Source organism: Chlorocebus sabaeus, chromosome 16 (genome assembly GCF_047675955.1).
Source record: "Chlorocebus sabaeus isolate Y175 chromosome 16, mChlSab1.0.hap1, whole genome shotgun sequence".
In the NCBI taxonomy this organism is placed as follows: domain Eukaryota; kingdom Metazoa; phylum Chordata; class Mammalia; order Primates; family Cercopithecidae; genus Chlorocebus; species Chlorocebus sabaeus.
This window is the reverse complement of record NC_132919.1, coordinates 64,976,388-64,999,649: the sequence shown is the minus strand read 5'-3', so window position 1 is coordinate 64,999,649 and position 23,262 is coordinate 64,976,388. Positions and strand designations below refer to the sequence as shown.

Below are 23,262 nucleotides of genomic sequence, written 5' to 3'. Positions count from 1 at the left end.
CTTAATCATAGCCTTATCTTTTTCTGTCTTAAACAAATTATCTAATGTATGAGTCATTTTCTTGCTCTATTGACCCTCTGGAGAGTGCTCCATTCTCCTGCCAGGATTTGGACAGCTTACCACACAGCCTGCTGCACAAATGTCACCTTGGGTCAGAGTAATTCTCATTGCTTTCCTGAACCTCTTGTTTTCTGAACGCAAATAAATAAAAATTTCTGGCCAGGTGTGGTGGCTCACATCTGTAATCCCAGCACTTTGGGAGGCCGGGGCAGGAGGATCACCTAAGGTCAGCAGCTTGAGACCGGCTTGGCCAACATGGCAAAACTCCATCTCTACTAAAAATACAAAAATTAGCCGGGCGTGATGGTGGGCGTCTGTAATCCCAGCTACTTGGGAGGCTGAGGCAGGAGAATCGCTTGAACCAGGGAGGCAGAGGTTGCAGTGAGGCGAGATCACACCACTGCACTCCAGCCTGGGCAACAGAGTGAGACTCTGTCTCAAAAAAACAAAACAACAAAAAAATTTCTAGCCCAGTGCAGTGGCTCATGGCTGTAATCCCAGCACTTTGGGAGGCCAAGGCTGGCAGGAGGATCACTTGAACTCAGGAGTTCAAGACTAGCTTGGGTCATACAGCAAGACCCTGTCCCTAATTAAAAATATGTATTATTAAAAAGGAAAAAATTTGATTCCTTATTTTTGATAGCTCACTTTTTTTTTTTTCTGAACAGAGTCTCACTCTGACACCCAGGGTACAGTGTAGTGGTGTGATCTCGGCTCACTGCAGCCTCTGCCTCCCGGTTTCAAGTGATTCTCATGCCTTAGCCTCCTGTGTGGCTGGGACTACAGGCCTGCGCCACTATGCCTGTCTAATTTTTGTATTTTTAGTAGAGATGAGGTTTTGCCATGTTGACCAGGGTGGTCTCGAAATGCTGACCTCAAGTGATCCTCCCGTCTTCGCCTCCCAAAGTGCTTAGGATTACAGGCATAAGCCACTTTGTGCCTGGCCAATAGCACACGCTGTTAAAAAATACCAGCCAAGAAAGGATGCCCTGAGTCCTTACATGACTGAAAATGTATTTATTCTGACTCTACACTTCACCGTTTGGCTGTACATAGACTTCTAGGCTGAAAATCATTTTTTCTTAAACTTTTAGATTTTTTCTTCCGTAATCTCCTAGCACTAAATGCTGTGGCAGAAAAATCTGACACCAATCTAATTCTTGCTTTATAGACTGTTTTATCTAAAAGTTTATTTTATTCTTAGTGTTTGGAAATTTTACAGTGATGTATGTAGGAATGAGGCTTTTTCCATTCGTCCACCTGGTTTATAATGTTTATCAACTGACCCTTGCTCCACCCACCCCTCATAGAGTGCAGGGGCTTTAATTTATTCACGGCTAAAGTCCCTGTATCTGGCATGCATCAGGTTCTCAATAGTCGTTTGTTGAGTGAATGAATTTACTCTGCTAGAATTTAAAGTCCTGTGACTCACATCAGCTTAGAGCATTTTTATTCTTGTCTTTTTTTTTTTTTTTTTTGAGACAGGGTCTCACTCTGTCACTCAGGCTGGAGAGCAGTGGTGTAATCACAGCTCACTGCAGCCTTGAACTCCTGGGCACAAGTGATCTTCCTGTCATAGCCTCCTGAGTAGCTAGGACTACAGGTGCACGCCGCTATGCCTGGTTAATTTTTAAAATTTTTGTAGCGACACGGTCTCATTATGTTGATAAGGTTGGGAATTTTTTTTTCTTCTTCTATGAGAGTCTCACTGTCACCCAGGCTGGAGTGATCTTGGCACATTGCAACCTCCACCTCCCAAGTTCAAGCAATTCTCGTGCCTCAGCCTCCTGAATAGCTGAGATTACAGGTGTGCATCACCACACCTGGCTAATTTTTGTATTTTTAGTAGAGATGGGGTTTTGCCACGTTGGCCAGGCTGGTCTCGAACTCCTGACCTCAGGTGATCCACGCGTCTTGGCCTCCCAAAGTGCTAGGATTACAGGCATGAGCCAGCACGCCTGGCCCAGTTTTACAGATTTTGTAGTTTTTTGGTTTTTGGTCTATACCCTGCTGCCTACTTTTCTTGCTTCCATGCCTATATATATATATTTATATATTCATTTATTTTTTAATTCCTTTGCTGAGAATAAAAATTGGATACTTTAGCTGGGCTTGTCCTTCAGTTGTTTTTTGTTTTTTGTTTTGTTTTGTGTTGTTTTTGAGATGGAGTCTCTGTCACCCAGGCTGGGGTACAGTGGCACGTTCTCAGTTCACTGCAAGTTCCACTTCCTAGGTTCACTCCATTCCCCTGCCTCAGCCTCCCAAGTAGCTGGGACTACAGGTGCCCGTCACCATGCCTGGCTAATTTTTTGTATTTTTAGTAGAGATGGGGTTTCACCATGTTAGCCAGGATGGTTTTGATCTCCTGACCTTTTGACCCGCCCTCCTCGGTCTCCCAAAGTGCTGGGATTACAGGCGTGAGCCACCGTGTCCGGCCTCAGTTTTTTTGTTTTTTTTTTTTAAAGAGGCAAGGTCTTGCTGTGTCACCCAGGCTGGGGTGGAGTGGCTCAATCATAGTTCACTGCAGCCTCAAACTCCTGTACTCAAGTGATTCTCCTGCCTCAGCCTCCCAAGTAGCTGGAACTATAGGCACTCATCACCAAACCTGGTTAATTCTTTTTTTTTTTTTTTCTGTAGTACAGACAAGGTCTCATATTGTGGCCCAGGCTGGTCTTGAACTCCTGGCTTCAAGCGATTTTCCCCACTTGGCTTCCCAAAGTACTGGGATTACAGGCATGAGTCAGCTTGCCTGGCCTTTCCCTTTTATTTTAGGTAAACTTCCTTTAAAATACCCTGTTAGTAACCATCTTCCTTGCTACAGAAGAGAGAAAGCACCCCATGGCTTTTCCTCAAAGAAAGATCACTGCGGGGCCAGGTGCGGTGGCTCATGCCTGTAATCCCAGCACTTTGGGAGGCGGAGGCGGCCAGATCACCTGACGTCAGCAGTTTGAGACCAGCCTGGCTAACATGGTGAAACCCTGTCTTTACTAAAAATACAAAAATTAGTCGGATGTGTTGGCACGTGCCTGTAGTCCCAACCACTCGGGAGGCTGAGGCAGGAGAATCACTCGAACCTGGGAGGCAGAGGTTGTATTGAGGTGAGATCGCGCCACTGCACTCCAGCCTGGGCAACAGGGTAAGATTCCATCTCAAAAAACAAACAAACAAACAAACAAACAAACGAGTATGCACAATTCAACTGTAATGGATACTACCAATTTACCCTCCAAAGTGACCATACTAATTTATACCCCCACCAGCCTTGCTAAAAATATTTAAGATATTAATTTTATGGATAATAAAATATCCACTGAGACTTCTGAAAAAACTTCAAATTCAACTCATGTGTACCCATAGGTTCCTTAATAACACCACAACAATCTGGTGCATCATTAGGATCTACTGGTTCAAGGAAAGGCCAGGCCGTCTTATGGGCCTATAATGAAAAAGTAAGCATTCTTATTGTCAGTGAAAACGCTAATTCCATTTAAGTTTCCCAGTTGAGTTACTACATCAATGAACCCAAAAGTCAGTTTTAAATGTGATACATGAAATACTTTATATTGGGTGATTTCTGCTCTAGTAATAAATTACCTAAGATGAGCTTCCTCTACAATAATGGTACTCAAAAGCTGGTCCGAAGACCTTGGTGTGGGGGGTGGAACACAAGCTTAGAAGTCTCAAAATCAGTATTCTGGGCCCTACATGATGAGCTGTCACTGAGTGGTGCTGGCATTGCAATCGCTTCTGTAAACGGGTGGAATGAGTCCAAAGTGTGGGGTCATTACCACAGCTGGTTAATGATGAGGTGGCAGAGATGTGATGTTAAATAACATTCAACTACACATTAAGACTATGATTCCCTTTTTAGTTACTTCAATTCTTGTGATTATGATAACAATAGGAGAAAGTTTCAATCCAATGCACTATATCCTTTTATTTCCCCCCATTTTTTTGAGACAGGGTCCTGCTCTGTCACCCAGGCTGGAGTGGAGTGGCATGATCATAGCTCACTGTAGCCTCCTGTGCTCAAGTGATCCTCTCACCTCAGCCTCCTGAGTAGCTGGATAAACAAGTGTGTGCCAACATGCCCAGCTAATTTTTTATTTTTATTTTTTGTAGAGGTGGGGTCTTACTTTGTTGCCCAGATTGGTCTCTAACTAATTGATTCAAGTGATCCTCCTGCCTTGGCCTCCCAAAGTGCTGGGATTATAGGTGTGAGCAGCCACACAGGCCTTCTATGTCTTCAGTACATCAGTATCACTTGCTAATCCTGCAAACCATCCCTATCCTGTTTTTCTTTTTTTTTATTTTTGAGATGGAGTCTTGCACTGTCACCCGAGCTGGAGTGCCGTGGCTCAATCTTGGCTCACTGCAACCTCTGCCTCCCGGGTTCAAGTGATTCTCCTGCCTCAGCCTCCCTCGTAGCTGGGATTACAGGCTCACACCACCACACCTGGCTAATTTTTTGTATTTTTAGTAGAGATGGGGTTTCACCATGTTAGCCAGTCTGGTCTCAAACTCCTGACCTCATGATCTGTCTGCCTCAGCCTCCCAAAATTTGGGGATTACAGGCGTGAGCCCCCACGCCCAGCCCCCTTTCTGTCTTTCATAAGGAAAATAATAACTATTATCTAATCGTACTGTTTCTCAATCCGTGGGAGTGAGAGGAAGTTTCTTTAAAAATAAAATGTATAAAAAAGTGAGTCATGTTAGATTATCTGAGTGTTGGATAAGCTGAGGTGGTGTGGGGATATGGTAAAGCTCATGACACTGGTACGTGAAGGACTGAAGTTTGTCAAGCACTTCACTAGACTAGCTGAGAGTCAGTAAATAATCACTCTAAGATTGGAAACTTGAAATCCTAGAAATGCTTCCAAAATTATACTGGCTGATTTCATTTTCAAATGCTGCACACAGAGGGGCTCTCACCTGTAAGGAACAGAGAACCCTCTTCAACCCCTCATAATCCTTCTCTGTTAGTGGTGTGAGCACTGTCATGGCATCCTCTGTTGACTGGCACTGTGGACAGACATACTTACCAATGAGCTCGACCTCACTTTGCAAGATGCCAATGCAGCACCCATGGTACCAATTCTGACACTGATCATGGCCAATAAAAAATCTGCAAGATCCGAAACAGAAATGTGAGTTCAAAACAGATGGGATGATGTTACTTATAATAAATCATGCACCTGAAAATTTGCTAAACCCTGGGATATAAAATAGTTTTAGTTTTATGGTTTTAATACTTTCTAGATTGACATTCCAGTACATTAATTTAGTATTTTTTGATGTTAAGAACAAGCAGTGGAAAAAAATGTGTAAGAACAATTGGAGAGCCAATTTAAAGATAAATATGAAACATTTAATTGATTTTAAAGCTGAAAACAAAGTCAAAAATCTTTCAACTAGTACTGTACCATATGGGAGTTCAAAACCCTGTAAGCTAATAACAGAGTCCCAGAGCTTGTACCCAAATTAGTGTTTTTCTAACCTATAATAAATCACCATTTTAAACACTGATAAAATCCAAACAAGTCAGGCTATTTTAACCTCATTAATTTCTATGTTACATGTTGAAGAATCAAATCTACCATCAAACCACATTTTCCCCAGTGTGTCTCAAACATTCACCATGAAGCAAGATAAATTTTGAAGGGTAGGTAAAAAGAGAAAAAGAGAAAAATGAAAAGGAATTTGTAATATGAATTTGTAAATGAAAAGGAAGTGTATATCAAACATATAAAAAATCTGCTTTTTATTTTAAAATAAATAAGTAACCAGTCAGAGCAATTTGGCTTCCTAAATTATTAAATATGATGCTCTTATCAGAACTCACTGTGACTGCACGTGTTCTGCAGATACAGTACAATTCCTCACTGCTGCCCTCTTGTGCCCATTTACAATCATTACAGATGTACACAACCATTTTCTTAGCCTCCTTTTCTGAGATGCCAACACATTCTCCATGATACCAGTTAGTACAAAGATCATAGCCAATATAGAACCTGAAAGTATTCACAATGAAAATAACAATGTAATTGTCATTTTAAGCTGCCTGGTACTTAAATCTGTCTTCCCTGCCTTGCTTCACTTTTTTTTTACAGGATAACTTCCTACAATGAATCAGCTAAACATTCCTGAATCCAACCATTCTACCCCTGGCAGACTCCAGTATCTGATGCTCTATCATGTGTGGAAAGAAAGTCACTCACATCGGTTTCAACAAGTACACTGCTTAGTGAAATATGGGTCTTTAAAACATACTGGAATTTGAAAAATAAACCACACACTGATGGTCATGTCTTCATGTGAATGAACGTGTGAAAACTGTAACAGGCACAAAAACCAAAGCCAAAAAATCAAAGACTTACATCTGTCAAACCTATTTTGAATGGCTTTACAGAAGCCATTTCAATATCAGGGCTATTTCTTAGATAGGTTTGAAAATGTATCTCACAATTTAAATTTGAAAACAAAGCGACGTGCAAACACCAGGTAGAAGTTACACTACAAGGAACCTGCAGGTCAGCCAGGTGTAGAAGATAAATGGTCAAAATATGATACGAAGAAGAAAACCAAGAAAGGTACATAGAGCAATTCAATCTCTACCAGGTTTTCTGAATAAACATTGGAATTTAATCAAATTAAAAATAACCTCTCAGAATAGAATAAGGCATGGGCCAGTTTTTCGGTTAATATAATGTTTGTGACAATGTGGACAGCGGCCTGGCTAATGGGCAGGGAAAGTGGAAGGAGCTGCTTCAGTTCAACACCGGGGACATGGAGTGGGGAACGATGCAAGGATAGTTGTCCCAAATCTGTGAGGGTCTACACTGCTTGGCAAGGCGGAGCTGTGTAAGTGTGTGATTGTGGAGTGCAGAGTGGCCTCTGTAATAAAAGACCTAATGACAAAAGGAAAAGTAAATGTAAGAAACGCTATACAGTGTGTCTACAAGTGTTGATAGACACTGTGTAGGAACACTATGGCAAAGTCATAGTGAGAATTACCAAGAATCACAGGGAACCAGACTGGCCTTGCTGACACCATTGGCACTCTTAGCTCTACCAAGGCATTTCTTGGTAGATTTACCTAGAGGAATGGAAGTTGTCCTCAAGCTTCAAATTGACCTGCTTCATGAATGTGAAGGAATAATACATGGTTATGTCGTTTATCCTGTTACCACTAACTTTTTTCTTTTGTCTTGCTGCATAGCCCAGGCTGCAGGGCAAGGGCAGGATCACGGCCTCCTGCAGCCTGGACCTCCCAGGCTCACATGATCCTCCTACCTCAGCCTCCCAAGTAGCTGGGACTACAGGCGTGCACCACCATGCCCGGTTATTTATTTATTTATTTATTTATTTATTTATTTATTTATTTAATGGAGACTTGCTCTGTCTCCCAGGCTGGAGTACAGTGGTATGATCTCGGCTCAGTGCAACCTCTGTCTCCCGGCTTCAAGCAATTCTCCTGCCTTGGCCTCCCAAGTAGCAGGGATTACAGGTGTGTGCCACCACATCTGGCTAATTTTTGCATTTTTGATATCGCCATATTGGCCAGGCTGGTCTTGAAATCCTGACCTCAGGTGATCTGTCCACCTCGGTCTCGTGAAGTGCTGGGATTATAGGAGTGAGCCACTGTGTCCGGCCAATTTTTTGTAGAGACAGGGTCTCCCTGTGTTGCCCAGACTGGTCTCAAACACCTGGGCTCAGGTGATTTTCCTGCCTCAGCCTCCCAAAGTACTGAGATTACAGGCATGAGCCACGGTGCCCAGCACTTTTTTCTTTTGAACTATGACTCTAACATGATTTTCACTGCCACGAATGGGGGTCCTCTGACGTAGTTTGTGTGTTATCTCCACAAGGTGACAGGCTGTGTTCTGGAAGGATGTTCGGAACTCGAATTTCAATTTTTAGTCACTGTCACTGGATTCTCAAACCAGCCTAGTTTGGGACAAGAGATTACAAAACACTCCTTAGAGACACTAACTCATCTCAACTAAAATAGGGAGTGAATGAACCTGGCATACTAAAGTGTTAATAATGACAAACTGAAGAATATAAAATAACCACAAAATAACGAGGCAATCTTGATGGAATGGGCACATGTACCTGTGTGCCTCATTTTATGCAATGTAGGTATTTCAAAGAAGTGTGTGAAATGAATTTCTGTGAGCTGAATATTCTAAACAGGCCAAAGAAGACTTGTTATTTAAAGAAATTCTGTAGGCAAATCTTTTTAACTGAAAAAGTAAGGAAACTCCTGTTTCAGAAATCATTTAGTCTATTTTGCTTAAAGTGAAGCACACTGGTATTAAACTAAGGAAAAAAATCAGTGAATTGGGTTCTACTGTTTACATTATGTATAATTTCCAAAGAGATAAGATAATGAAAAGTGAAGATGCCTAAACTGATTTGTGTATAATTCAACACATAGCTCGATCTACCAACAAAGAGTTTTCATTTGGCATTTGCAAACAGATTATCACTTAGATAGCACCACCAAATCAGCTTCAGTGTTGCAACCTGAACATCACTAAGGAGACCACAATTTTATTTCAGGAATCAATTAGGTATCCACTTAAGGTATTCTATTAAGTATTCCTAATTCTAATTAATTGATTGTAAATGATCATTTTTTAAAGCACAATCAAACTTTTTGGTTCTGTAAAAAATGTGGTTAATTATGGCCGGGCACGGTGGCTCAAGCCTGTAATCCCAGCACTTTGGGAGGCCAAGATGGGCGGATCACGAGGTCAGGAGATCGAGACCATCCTGGCTACCACGGTGAAACCCCGTCTCTACTAAAAAATACAAAAAACTAGCCGGGCATGGTGGCGGGTGCCTGTAGTCCCAGCTACTCAGGAGGCTGAGGCAGGAGAATGGCGTGAACCCGGGAGGCGGAGCTTGCAGTGAGCTGAGATCCGGCCACTGCACTCCAGCCTGGGCGACAGAGCAAGACTCCGTCTCAAAAAAAAAAAAAAAAAAAAAAAAAATGTGGTTAATTGTGGCTTTAAAAAGCTGGCCTACATTTTAATGTTCAAAGTAGAAGTTAAATATTTCGTAAAATGATAGTAATGACTCAAAAAAAGAACAAAAAAAGAAAAAAAGAAACTACATTTATGGTTTAGTGCCTCTATAATCTTGTTTATATCACCAAATACAAGTAACAACTGTGAAAAACAGCTTCCAGCTGCCAAATTGTTGGATGTTATGCTTGAGGAATGGGGAAAAGGAACATTTTTTGTATTTTTCTGGTTTTCGTCTCTGGTAAGAATGTGGAAACTTTGACAAAATATTGAGTTTCAGTATTTTAATACAAAAAACAGAACTGCTTAAAATAAAACAATTAAGAAACCGAACCACTCAAATTCAAAACCTCTGACCATTCATGTTCAAATGGTTTCCAGGATTTCATGTATTCACAGGGCTTTGAACAGATCCCAGAAAGGATGCTCCCCATTTTGGGCAACAGTAACACACCTCCTTCTCCAGACATCAATTACTCGTTGATTTGGAGTTAATTCAGAGGGAAGAGGAGAAAGCAAAGGAGCAACAGAAAGCTTGTTTTTGACAGAAAAGAATATAACAAAGGACAATCACAAACACGTGAAATAGCAAATTTTACTTCACTAGTGTCAAGGGTAAGAATATCGCATCCAAGACTATAGATGAAACATTACTCTTAAATTTAATATTTTTATTTATATCACTCCCAAAATATTCATTTTCTCCAAAACTTTCAATTTCATAGCTAAACTTTCAAGACAAAAAACTAGAGCTCAAAAAGATCTACCCACTTAGATTCATCATAAGGCACTTTACAGATACAGTAAAGCTTTGTGTCCTTAGCAGAGAGCATTTTCTCCTTCTTGGACGTTGAGCTTGAGTCTTTTTCCTCTTCCCCCTTCCTCTTCTGGGAAGCAGCAGGTATGGTGGGTGCGGACAGGACAGGGTGTTGCACAGCAGGTGGAGCGGGAGGTGAAGGTGGAGGGGCTGGAGGAGCTGCCGTCACTGGTGGGGCAAGGTGCAGCTACTGCTGTGGCCTGAGCCACCTGCATCAGGTCTTTTTCGTCCTTAATTTTCAGGTCTCTCTTCAGCTCTTCCTGTTGTCAATTAAAGACGATACAAGACTATCATTAGAGTCATGTAAATGCATGATCTGGCCAGAAGATGGTACATTACCCACTCTTGTCGAAGTAGCTCCACAGTTCAGCCTAATATGAGAGAGTTTTCCTATATCTTAAACCCAACCAAGACAATTAGAAACAGAAAACGAAGATTACATAAAAACAACTAGAAAGCTGCTAGTTATCTTCAAAGGAGAGCTGACTGAAAGATGAGCCAAGTGCCTAGGAAGAGCATCGCTCCTGGCTTGCCCCTGTCCCATCTGGGCTCTTTCTGTGGTTGCTCAGAAGGTGATTTCAAGTGTCCTCATCCACTGGCTGCTTTCTTCTAGTTGCTTTTGCTCTCTGTCCTTACAGTGAGGCTGGACATGAACTGACCTGGAGACGCAAAATGTGGTCTGATCAGCAGAAAGCAGAAAAGAAGCAGATTTGCCTTGTTTATGATGATGCTCCTATGTCTAGAATTTCAGACTGCAGGGAGAGTTGGGCAACATAACACACTATTTTCTTTTTTGAAAAGATAATTTTTTTTTTTTTTTTTTTGAGACGGAGTCTCGCTCTGTCGCCCAGGCTGGAGTGCAGTGGCGTGATCTCGGCTCACTGCAAGCTCCGCCTCCCAGGTTCACGCCATTCTCCTGCCTCAGCCTCCTGAGTAGCTGGGATTACAGGCCTGTGCTACCAGCCCTGGCTAATTTTTCTATTTTTAGTAGAGACGGGGTTTCGCCATGTTGGTCAGGCTGGTAACTGTATACTTCTTTCAACCTTTCTGTACATTTGAAATTTTTCATAAAATATTGAGGAAAAATGGAGAAGAAAAATTTAACTATCAAAAATAGAATTAAACTCACCTAAAGTAGACATGCACGTATATGAAAACCAAAGAGCTATACATTAGAAATGAAGTATTTTCTTTGAGGTTAACATCAAGTCAAAGTCATCAGGACAGGCTACGATTCTGAAATTCTTATTATCATGCTGCAAATTATTCTTGGCTATTGTCAGAACAGCAGTAGTTTCCATTGTTTTCACTTCAAAAAACTCCAAGTTACAGAACACTATTAGATATTATTTTGGGCATTTACCTGGACTGGGTGGTCCTAAACTGACTATCATAGCCAAGATTTTGGTTACCAGAGAGAACAAATAAAGGTAACGGTGGGGGACTGGTGTTTTAATGGGGGATTCTTCTATCTGAATGTTCAATTCACTGACAATACACTCCTTAAAAAGACGCTGAGGGGATTAAAGAATTATAAAATACTTCGTTGAGCACCTGGCTCACAGTAGGCACTCAAAAATGTTAGTTACCCCTTCTCTTCCCCGTCAATTTTCAATTCTTGTGAATCCCTCCTCTTCTAGTACCACGTTGACGTTGTGCCTTAACAAAAAAAAAAAAAAAAAAAAGGAAAGAAAGAAAAACATATTTATGTCATTTTTGGGGTCCAGATCTCACCATTAAATCCAAGGTGCAACTCATCTTACTTCCATGTACTCCGTGTAATACTGAGAGGATAACTGCAGGTTGCAAGGCAATCTCACAGCACACAAATTTTAGTTATCTAACCTTCTAAGAACATATTGTCGTCTAAAGCTCAATGCGCTTTGTTGTTCCCGATTACTACAAAAGGTTTAACTACTTTTTAAAAGTATATTACATGAATTATACTGAAATAGAACATGCTCATTGTAGAAAATGCAAAAAATATGAAAAGGAAACCAACTACAATTCTACTATGCTGACTGGTCATTTGTCAATGATAAAGGCTGATCCAGTTGGTTATTTAGAGGAAGAGAATTTAAGTATCCCAATGACCCAGGCACAGTTTTTGCATGGTACTTTACTTAATTCTCCAATACGTAGTGTTCTATCACATGATAATTCATAATGACATTTACCAATCACCCTATATGAACATTTTTCAGACCACTTAACACTTTTGATTATCCATTCCTGTTTTGATTTTGTTCTTTATTTAATTAGGATTATACTGTATATATAATTTTATACACAGACAAGCTCACCCTGGAAAATATCTTTTTTCTTTTTTTTCTATTTTTATTTTTTATTCCGGGAAACATTTCTAATTCAACATACTTTATAAAAAATCATATCTCACATTGCCTTTTAGGGGTCTGAAGATTGTTCTCTGTTATTGTACTAAAACACAGGAGAGCAAAAAGGGATTTATCTATTTTAACGCCACGATTCATAAAAGGAAATTAAGGGGAGAAGTAAGCTGGCTGCAATTAATAAAACTTCCTATGATTTGATCTATATGGAGGGGAGAGTAAGACGGAGATTGTGTTATTGCAATTACTGATCCCCCAGACTTCTGAACACTGAAACTTTTCTAATAAAAAAATTACACATTTTTCTAAACAGATCTAAAAGAGGAATACTTCTAACTAACAGATATGAATAAATATAATTCATGATAACTAAGAATGCTTTTTTCTGAAGACAAAGTATATTTGTGCCCAACAGTATTTATATATGAGAGCCTATCATTCTCCAAAAATATGCATGAATTCACAGGAATATTGATGTAGAACATGTGAGAACAAACTTGGATACGGCTATCTGGGTATCTTTATTAAATATAAACAGTCTATATTTAAGCAAATGGAGAATGGGGAAAATTAATAGGATTATACGTATAGCAGATAATGTATGCAGAAGAGCAGAACTCAGAACCAGGCACTTGAAAGTGTACTTGCAGAATCTTACCTAATCATTTTATCCAAGTTAAAACTTAAAAGGCACTACAGTCGGCCCTCCGTGGCCAAAGGTTCTGCATTCTTGGATTCAACCAACCTCAAATTGAAAATACAGTATTCTCAGGATGCAGAACCCTTGGATATGGAATGTCACCTTTTCATATCAGCAGGTTCCACAGGGCCGACTGCAGGACTTGAGCATCCACGTATTTTGCTATCTGCAGAGGGCTCTGGAAGCAATCCCTGAGAATACTGAGGGATAGCTATATTAGAAAACACAGGGGCTGGGCTTGGTGGCTCACGCCTGTAATCCCAGCACTTTGGGAGGCCGAGGTGGGCAGATCACGAGGTCAGGAGATCGAGACCATCCTGGCTAACACAGTGAAACCCCGTCTCTACTAAAAATACAAAAAGTTAGCTGGGCGTGGTGGTGGATGTCTGTAGTGCCAGCTACTGGGGAGGCTGAGGCAGGAGAATGGCGTGAACTTGGGAGGCAGAGCTTGCGGTGAGCCCAGATCGCACTACTGCATTCCAGCCTGGGCAACAGAGTGAGATTCTGCCTCAAAAAATAAAAAAAAAAGAAAAAAGGAAAAGAAAAGAAAGCACAGGTGGTATTTATTAAACATGCACAGAATACATCTGGCAGGATAAAAAAATATAGCAATAATGATTGCCTCTGGGGCAAGGAAGGTCAGATTGGAGATTATGAAGGAGAGAGATTCATTTTTCACAGCATACCCTTTTATACTATTTAAACTTTTAAGATACATAGTATTTATAACTTAAAAAAATAAAAGGAAGGCCACGTACGGTGGCTCACACCTGTAATCCCAGCACTTTGGGAGGCCAAGGTGGGCGGATCACGAGGTTTAGGAGTTCGAGACCAGCCTGGCCAATATGGTGACACGCTGTCTCTACTAAAAATACAAAAATTAGCTGGGTGTGGTAGCTGATACCTGCAGTCCCAGTTACTCGGGAGGCTGAGGCAGAAGAATCGCTTGAACCCAGAAGGCAGAGGTTGCGGTGAGCCAAGATGGTGCCACTGTACTCCAGCCTCGGTGACAGAGCAAGACTCCGTCTCAAAAAAAATAAAAAAGAATAGCAGAGTTGAGTAATAAAATACATAAGGTAACATTGTATTATAACCTAATAAATATCCAATTATAACCCAATAAGTATAAAATAGATATCCATGAATCTATACTCACAGAAATAAATGTCTGAAAAAATAAACGAGTACACAAATCTCCTGTACAGAAAAATTCCAAATAATTGATGTAGATATTGCCCCTTCAAGAAGGTAGAACATAACTCCCCACCCACCAAGTGTGGCTGTTTACAGTGACTTACAGTATTGGGGGTTTGAGGAGATGGGGGAGGATGCGGGAAAACCTGACAAACACTGCCTTATCCAGGGGACCAAGGTTAACATCATCAGTGATAAGTCACGAGGACAGCATGTACTCTTGATAAGAAGATGAGAACTGCACTTCACCTCTGTGGTCTTCCTCCCCAAAATGCAAAAACCGAGGCTGACCATGAGAAAAACCCATAATGAGGGCTTTCTACAAAATACCTAACCAGTACTCCTCCAAACTGTCAAGGCCATCAAAAACAAGGAACGTCTGAGAAACCGACAATCCCGAGGAAAACATGATGACTAAATATCATGTGGTATAGGATGATGAGGCAGAAAAAGGGCATCAGATCAAAACTAAGGAAATCTGAATAAAGTATGGACTTGAGTTATTAACAGTGTATCAATACTGGTCCATTAGTTGTAACAAACATCCCACACTAAACTAAGACATTAATAACAGGGGCAACCAAGTACAGGATATATGGAAACCTCTACTAACTTTGCAACTTTTGTATAAATCTAAAACTACTCTAAATTTTAAAGTTTTATTTTTTTAAAGGGCAAACATTTCAAAAAGAATATTATTTCTTAAAATTAAAAGCTGGAATGCCAAAAAAGTTTAATAAGATACTTGAATTAAAGAAACAAACATTTTGGGGAATATTAGTGATGACCCAACGCAGAAATAAAACACTAAAATGTACAGCATCCCTAATTTATGTTGGAATGGACAAGGTTGTCTTGGGAAAATGAAATATGGAGAACTAAAGTAAAATATACACACAGTCACGCACTATACAATGTTTCTGTCCACCAGGAACCACATACGTGAAGGTGATCCCATAAGATTACATGTATTATCTTTTTAAATGTTTAGGCATGGTTAGATACACAAATACCTACCGTTGTGCTACAAATGCTCATGGGATTCAGTACAGTCACATGACATACAGGTTTGCAGCCTAGCAGCAATAAACTATGCTGTATAACCTAGGTGTATAGGAAACCCTACCATCTAGGTTTGTGTAAGTGTACTCCATGATGTTCACACAATCATGACATCGCCAAATGACACATTTTTCAGAATGTATCCCCATCATTAAGCAATGCAAGACTGTACTTGAAAATTTTAATCTATTTTCAAATTTTGCAGTGATTTCATACAACAGTTTAGCTCAGACTTAACAAAAATAAAATGAGAAAATGCCTCTCTCACCATTAGCTGCCGCCAGAAAGGATTTGTTACTGCCCCGAGTCTTATCAGTCAGGCCTTCGGTTATGGCCATGTGTCGGTGGATTTCTTCACACATTTCTTCCAGAATTTTGCAGAGTTCTGCTTCCTAATATTTGTCTAGACAGTCAATTAATTATGCAAACTAGACCTTTGTGCTGTAGTACCACATTTTCTTTTCATTTTCATTTTCTGTATCTTCTTCTCTGTTTAAAAATGGGAGGAAATACTTATATGTTTGACATAATGCCACTTATCTGACAGTTTCATCTAGCCAGTGAAAGTTAAAACAAAGCTTATGCACTAAAACTCAATATATGTGCTCACAAGAGATCCCTGCAGGCCTTACTCAAACTTGATTGACTCTGAGAAAGGACATCTAAAAAACATGACACAAAGAAAGATGGTCTCAAAATTCAGAACCACGTGAGAGTACTTTGTGGAAGCCAGTTTCAGCTACATCTCAATCAACTTTAAGATCATCAGTGTAACAATATGATGCGCAGAATGTATTTAGAATTATTTTATTTTATTTATCGAGATGGAATTTTGCTCTTGTCACCCAGGCTGGAGTGCAGTGGTGCAATCTCAGCTCTGCCTCCCGAGTTCAAGCGATTCTCCTGCCTCAGCCTCCAGAGTAGCTGGGGCTACAGGCATGTGCCACCACACCCGGCTAATTTTTGTACTTTTAGTAGAGATGAAGTTTTACCAGGTTGGCCAACATGTTCTCTATCTCCTGACCTTGTGTTCCACCCACCTTGGCCTCCCAAAGCGCTGGGATTACAGGCATGAGTCACCGCACCCTCCCCCCCAGAATTCTTTTATAATAAAACAAATTCATTTTAGAGAGAGGGTCTCACTTTGTCACCCAGGCTATAGTGCAGTGGCACCATCATGGCTCACTGTGTACTCGGATTCCTAGGCTCAAGCAATTCTGCCTCAGCCTCCCAAGTAGCTAGGATTACAGACATGTGCCGCCATACCCGGCTAACTTTACAATATAGTTTAGAAATATTTCCATCAAAATGGTGTAAATGTTTGCTAAGTTCTGGTTCTTGAAGGAGTTTTCTCAAATAATATTTCATCCCTCTTCCTTACTTCTGGACAACCAAAGCCCAAATTGGAGAGAAGAGGAGCATCCTTTCCTGTCTAAAATTCTCCTAAGGTTCCATTCACTTTTAATGGATTTAAAGACTTCAACAGAGATAGTCACTAACTTAAAAGAAACAGGTAAATTAATGTCTAGGACTAGACGTAGAGGAACACATATAATGGTATTTCTGTTCCCACTCAAAAGGAATTCTAGAGTATGTGTGAGGCAATTGATGAGAGTGAGTCTGATTTTCCCGTTTCCTCAATGGCAAACTGAGGGAACTGAAAAAACTGGGCTTTAGGAGAGATCTGGCTTTAAATAGGCTAATTTGCTTATAAGATATGGGATTCAGTACAGTCACATGACATACAGGTTTGCAGTGGAGTACCCTTATTCTGAAAATCTGAAATCCAAAATGCTCCAAGATCCAAAAGTTTTTGAGTGCCAACATCTGTTCAAAGGAAATGCTCATTAGAGCATTTCAGATTTTCAGATTAGGAATGATCAACTGGTAAGTATAATACAAATATTCCAAAGCCCATAATACTTCTCATCCAAAGCATCTTAGATAAGGGATGCTCAACCTATACAGTATTCACTGACTTATCATTTTTCTTCTTGAAGCCACAGAAAGATTAATTAATTAAAGCATAAAGTAGCAAAACAATAAATACTTGCTAATCCATTCAAAGAAAACTTGGTTTTTTTTTTTGGTCTGTTTTAACTTTTCTTTTTCTTTTTTTCTTTCTTTCTTTTTTTTTTTTTTTTTTTGGCGGGTGATGGAGTCTTGCTCTGTTGCACAGGCTGGAGTGCAGTGGCATGATCCTGGCTCACCACAACCTCCACCTCCCAGGTTCAAGCAATTCTCCTGCCTCGGCCTGCTGAGTAGCTAGGACTACAGGCACATGCCACCATGCCCAGCTAATTTTTGTGTTTTTAGTAGAGACGGGTTTTCACTATGTTGGCCAGGCTAATCTCTAACTTCTAGGCTCAAGTGATCCGCCCCTCTGGCTTCCTAAAGTGCTGGGATTATAGGCCTGAGCCACGAGCCTGCCTACCCTTTTCAAACAAAATATGGGCATTTCCATTGGCCTAGGCCTTCACCTTGTCTACTTTACTGACTTGCATTACTTACCTAGTCCCTGGAGACATATACACGTTTGCCACCCTTAGAGCTCAACAATTCAATATTGTTTTGAATGTATTTATTTGGCAATTAGTGCTTGTAGTTTAATTTTCATTTCACATATGTGTTCCATTTTCCTAACTAGATTGAAATAAGCCATTTTTCTTTATTTATTTTTTAAAAATTTTGAGACAGGGTCTTGCTCTGTCACTCAGGTTGGAGTGCAGTGCTGCAACCACGGCTCAGTGCAACACCCACCTCCCAGGCTCAAGTGATCCTCCTCCCTCCCCTTTTCGCGTAGGTGGGACCACAGGTGCGCACCACTATGCCCGGCTAATTTTTCAATTTTTTTCTAGAGACAAGGTCCTGCTATATTGCCCAGGCTGGTCTCGAACTCGTGACCTCAACCCATCATCCAGCCTTGGCCTCTTAAAGGGCTGGGACTGCAGGTGTGAGCTATCGCGCCCGGCCAACTATTTTTCTTTAAATTACTTTTTGGTTGTCACTTATCTCAATAAATATTAATATATGTTTATAAAACCTTTCTCTTATCTGAAGAGCTGACCTCAACCACTCAGGGTTGAGTCCTTGTGATAAGGTTTCAGAGTGCCTGAAATGTCATCATGATTCGTTCCCTGGGCTAAGCTGAAACCTAGTGACATGTCAGGTCAATAAATTAAGGTTATTTCCCGATAATACAAACATGTAACACCGTGAAGTAGGCTTTAGGCAAGATTCCGTCTTTTCCACAGCAAAGGAGAGGTAAGTTCTTGCTGAAGTGGTCGAGATCCTACCTGAGACACTGGGAAGGTGGCGGGAGATTGGAACATGCAGTAGTTGCGTTCTGGAGTTTACTGAGGTTTTCCCAGTGGGGATTCCGCGCAACAGGTGTTAGGGCCCCCCTCCCTCCGGGCGAGCAGCCCGGGGTGTGGCTCCTGGCACAGATTAGGAGCAGTTGTCATCTGAGTCAATTTCAGGACTCCAAGCTCCAAGCTTCGGAGTCTCCCAAATTCTGGGGGCTTGTCTCTTTGTCCCCTCAACTCGACCAATTTCCCTCCGTCGCTGGCGCTGCCCGGTCCCTTAGGTCGCTCGGGCCGCCCCCCTCCGCGACTTTTTTTTTCGTTCTCTGGCTGGCTCTTTCAGCCACATTTTCCCTAGGGGGCGAGAGGGGAATGATATCTGGGGGTTCCCCTGCCTTCCTCTCCGAGCCGCGGAAGGGGAGACGCGGGGAGGAGGTCCGGCCGGCTTTGGGCTCCAGCCAGGGGTCCGCGGAGACTGTGGTCTCCGAAGGTCTTAGACGCCGAGCATTTCATGAGCTGCGCGTCTCTCTAAGCCGCGCCAGTGCGCCGGGAGTCCACCTGCACCGAGCGCCGCGCTGCGCCAAGCCCAGGCGCCGCGGGCTCTCAGCCACGGACTCAATGCTCCCGTGCTCCCCCTAGCGGCAGCCGCGCCACCTCGCCACGTCCCAGGCTCCTCGTCGGCGCAGCTCACGTGACCGTGCTCCAGTAGACGGAAGAAACAGGATGGCGGTTGAAAGCTATCTGGACTAGGCCGGGCGCGGTGGCTCAAGCCTGTAATCCCAGCACTTTGGGAGGCCGAGACGGGCGGATCACGAGGTCAGGAGATCGAGACCATCCTGGCTAACACGGTGAAACCCCGTCTCTACTAAAAAATACAAAAAAACTAGCCGGGTGAGATGGCGGGCGCCTGTAGTCCCAGCTACTCGGGAGGCTGAGGCAGGAGAATGGCGTAAACCCGGGAGGCGGAGCTTGCAGTGAGCTGAGATCGGCCACTGCACTCCAGCCTGGGCGACAGAGCAAGACTCCGTCTCAAAAAAAAAAAAAAAAAAAAAAAAAAAGAAAGCTATCTGGACTGGGGATCCAGCCGCTCGGATTGAGCTTTCTCCCTCCAACCACTTCCGCCGGTCGGGACCCTAGTGCCCGGCCCCTTGGGCTTCCCCATCCGGCCCCGGCGTTCCCCACCGCCCCCACTGCGCCGGGCCCTCCCGGGCCGCTTTGCCTTCTCCCTCGGCCTCCGCTCCAACGTGAGGGGCCGGCGGGGCAGGCTGACCAAGCAGCCCGCGGCTCCCGCTGCGGAGCGCTGAGCCCCAGCCGGTCGTCGCCGCCGCCCACGTCCGGACCCATCCGGGGGGCTCCGCTCGCGGCAACGCGGTAGCAGCTGGGGCAGGTGGGTCGCCGCCAGGCTGAAGTGGCGCCCAAGATGCGGCTGATCTCGCCCAGGGTGGGCTGCAGTAGCCAAAGGAAGCCGCCGCCGCCGGCCCGGCCCAGCACCAGCGCCCCGGGCTGGCGAGGAGGCGGGGGCAGCCACCTGGCCCGGACCACCGCGGCCCGGAGGGCGGTCAACAAAGTCGTTTAGGATGACCACGAGAGCGAGGAGGAGGCAGAGGAGAAGGACGGCGACGCCGAGGAGACCCAGGAGTCTGAGGACAACTAGGAGGAGGGGATGGAGGACGACGACGATGACCGATTATACGGAGGAGCTGGAAGACAACCACGAGGACGCCAGTTACTCCACGGAAAGCAGCTTCAGGAACCGTAGAACCTACGGCAGCACTCCAGGTACCCACCTAGCCCAGTTGCTGCAGACTCCTTCCTCACCTCCTCTACCCTCCCCCCTTGCTCACTCCTGTGCTGTGCATCCTGCTCCGATCTCCCCCCTAACCCCGCCGACCCCCAGAGGGGTAGTGCGAGGGCACATCAAGTGGCAAAAAACTAGATTTATAAGAGGAAAGAGGCGCGTTGTTCAAAATAGAGATTGCACTGTTGCAGTTTGCAGGCCACGCTTGCTTGCTCTCTCTCCACTTCCCCCGCCAGCCCCCTCTTTTTCCTCCTTAGACTTTGTGCCGGTGCAGTGTCTCCACCAGGCAAGATTGAAACTTTGGCAAACACATATCCATTGCTTTCATTTTTCTCCCCTTGTTTTGGTGTGGTTTTCTGGAATGAAAGAAGCCTCTTGTTTTGCAAACTTCTTTGCATTTCTAATGTGGTTCCTTTCGGATTTTTATTATCTGTTCCTTAAAAGGGAATTAAGGATTTGGACAGATTGTGGACACAAACACACACAAAAACATGCCTGTTTTCACACCCCTAGCTGTGGTTTCAAAATTGTGTTAAGGAAACGGATCATTTGGGTTAATAGGGGAACCTTATCTGGTCCTGTGTGCTTGTTTTTATTCTTCGAGTGCTAATGGGCCCATGCTACAGTTGCTGGTAAATGGCTGTTTAAAAAGCAAAGCAGAAAGCCAAACAAGACCCAACCAAATTTGGTAATTCATCCTATTCAAAATTGTTTTGGTTAAATCAAAAATAAAAGCACAAGACCGCAGGAACGCGCGTCTTAACTCATTTGATCGCTTTGCCTTGCTTGGGAATGCGGTTTCGTGTAACCTGTTGCAGAAGATGTGTAGTTGATCATCTGGACATAATTGCTGAAGATGAACTTTTGGACCAACTTCTGAGTCACACAGCGTCAGTATCAGATTTCTTACACAACGACTTTTTCTTTTCACTCTATTTCTGAGGAAAAAGCCCTCCCGAAATCCGCAATGAATTTCTCCATGGTAACCCCTCTTCTGTTTTCACACAGAAAAGTTTCTCTGGGCTGGTAGTGAGATACATTTTGTTAAATACCCCCCGCGCCCCCAAAGGCTGCTTTGTATTAAATACGTAGTTGCAATGTGCTAAATTGTGAAATTAACATAACCGAAGCAACAACCGGCAAGACTTTTCCTTTATAATTTTGCAAATCTAGATTAATTAGATTAGAATCTGTTTTTCTTTTCTTTTTTTTTTTTTTTTTTGACACGGAGTCTCGGAGTCTCGCACTGGCGCCCAGGCCGGAGTGCAGTGGCAGAATCTCGGCTTACTGCAAGCTCCTCCTCCTGGGTTCACCCTGTTCTCCTGTCTCAGCCTCTCCATTAGCTGGGACTACAGGCGACCGCCACCACGCCTGGCTAATTTTTTGTATTTTTAGTAGAGACGGGATTTCTCCATGTTGGTCAAGATGGTCTCAAACTCCTGACCTCAGGTGATCCAGCCGCCTTGGCCTCCCAAAGTGCTGGGATTACAGGCGTGAGCCACGGTACCCGGCGTAGAATCTGGTTTTATTTTTATTTTATATATATATTTTTTTGAGACGGAGTCTCGTTCTGTCGCCCAGGCTGGAGTGCAGTGGCCGGATCTCAGCTCACTGCAACCTCCGCCTCCCGGGTTCACGCCATTCTCCTGCCTCAGCCTCCCGAGTACCTGGGACTACAGGCGCCCGCCACCGCGCCCGGCTAGTTTTTTGTACTTTTTAGTAGAGACGGGGTTTCACCGTGTTAGCCAGGATGGTCTCGATCTCCTGACCTCGTGATCCGCCCGTCTCGGCCTCCCAAAGTGCTGGGATTACAGGCTTGAGCCACTGCGCCCGGCCAAAATCTGGTTTTAAAAGCATTTAAAATATAAAGTTTATGAGGAACTATTTGTGAGGAAAAAGGACCCTTTTTCCTTGAAGTGAGGTGTGTCATGTCTTTCTCAGAGAGGCTAGGGTAGTAGAAGTGGTTAAATTGAAAACTTTCTGTTTTTTTATAAATGCTTAAATACTTATTGGAGAAGCAGGGTAGTATTATATTAAGCCAAACATAAACTGAAAAAGGTAATTACTTTTGCCCGATGGTCAGAATCATTGCCAGACTTGTCCTGGGAGGCTGGCTGAAGAATGAAGGGAATGAATCAAGTGTCAGGTATTTATGTCTTATAGAAAAGTAGAAAACAGTACATGTAAATTCTTGCCAACTTAATTTTAGTACTTTTTTTTTTTTTTTTTGAGACAGGGTCTTGCTCTGTCGCCTTGGCGGGAGTGCAATGGCGCAGTCTTGGCTCACCGCAACCTCCACCTCCAGGGCTCAAGTGATTCTCCTGCCTCAGCCTCCTAAGCAGCTGGGATTACAGGCGCCCACCAGCACACCTGGCTAATGTTTGTATTTTTAGTAGAGATGGGGTTTCACCATGTTGGCCAGGCTGGTCTCGAACTCCTGACTTCGTGATCCGCCCACCTGGGCCTCCCAAAGTGCTGGGACTACAGGCGCAAGCCACCGCGCCAGGCCTAGTAAGTGTTTTATAGTAACAATCTTTACCTTAAGAAATCACATGTTGGTCTTTGTACCCAGAGCCGGTAATTGAAACATGGAGACTGGATTGCATACACCCCTGGAGGAAGTTTTTTCTGGTTAGAGCTGAGACATTTTGGCAGCAGTTCAGCTAATTTTAAGTCCTACTTAAAGGCCTAGCAAATAATATTTAGGATTGATGGCTCTGCATATGCTGACTTAAATTACAATTTATAGCTAGGTGTCCTTTAAAAAAATGTGTTTACTTTTGATACTTTTGTGACATTTTGTTTGTCTTTTTTTGAGGAGGAGTTTTGCTCTTGGTGCCCAAGCTGGAGTGCAATGGTACGATCTCAGCTCACTGCAGCCTCTCCTGAGTTCAAGCAGTTCTCCTGCCTCAGCCTCCCGAGTAGCTGGGATTACAGGCATGCACC

At 43.1% G+C, this 23,262-nt stretch overlaps 1 long non-coding RNA gene across 2 annotated transcripts; it reads right to left on the bottom strand.

Annotated features, from left to right (window-relative positions):
* Window positions 1-9,673: 9,673 nt before the first annotated feature.
* On the bottom strand, window positions 9,674-19,570 carry LOC103243268 (uncharacterized). Of its 2 annotated transcripts, XR_012088883.1 has the most exons (5): window positions 18,513-19,570; window positions 15,485-15,705; window positions 13,865-13,986; window positions 11,499-11,568; window positions 9,674-10,568 (listed from the first exon to the last, which is right to left on the bottom strand). It is a non-coding gene; the product is annotated as an uncharacterized lncRNA (long non-coding RNA). The 2 variants fall into 2 exon arrangements; XR_012088882.1 differs by having other exon boundaries at window positions 9,674-11,568.
* Between the last annotated feature and the right edge of the window lie 3,692 nt (window positions 19,571-23,262).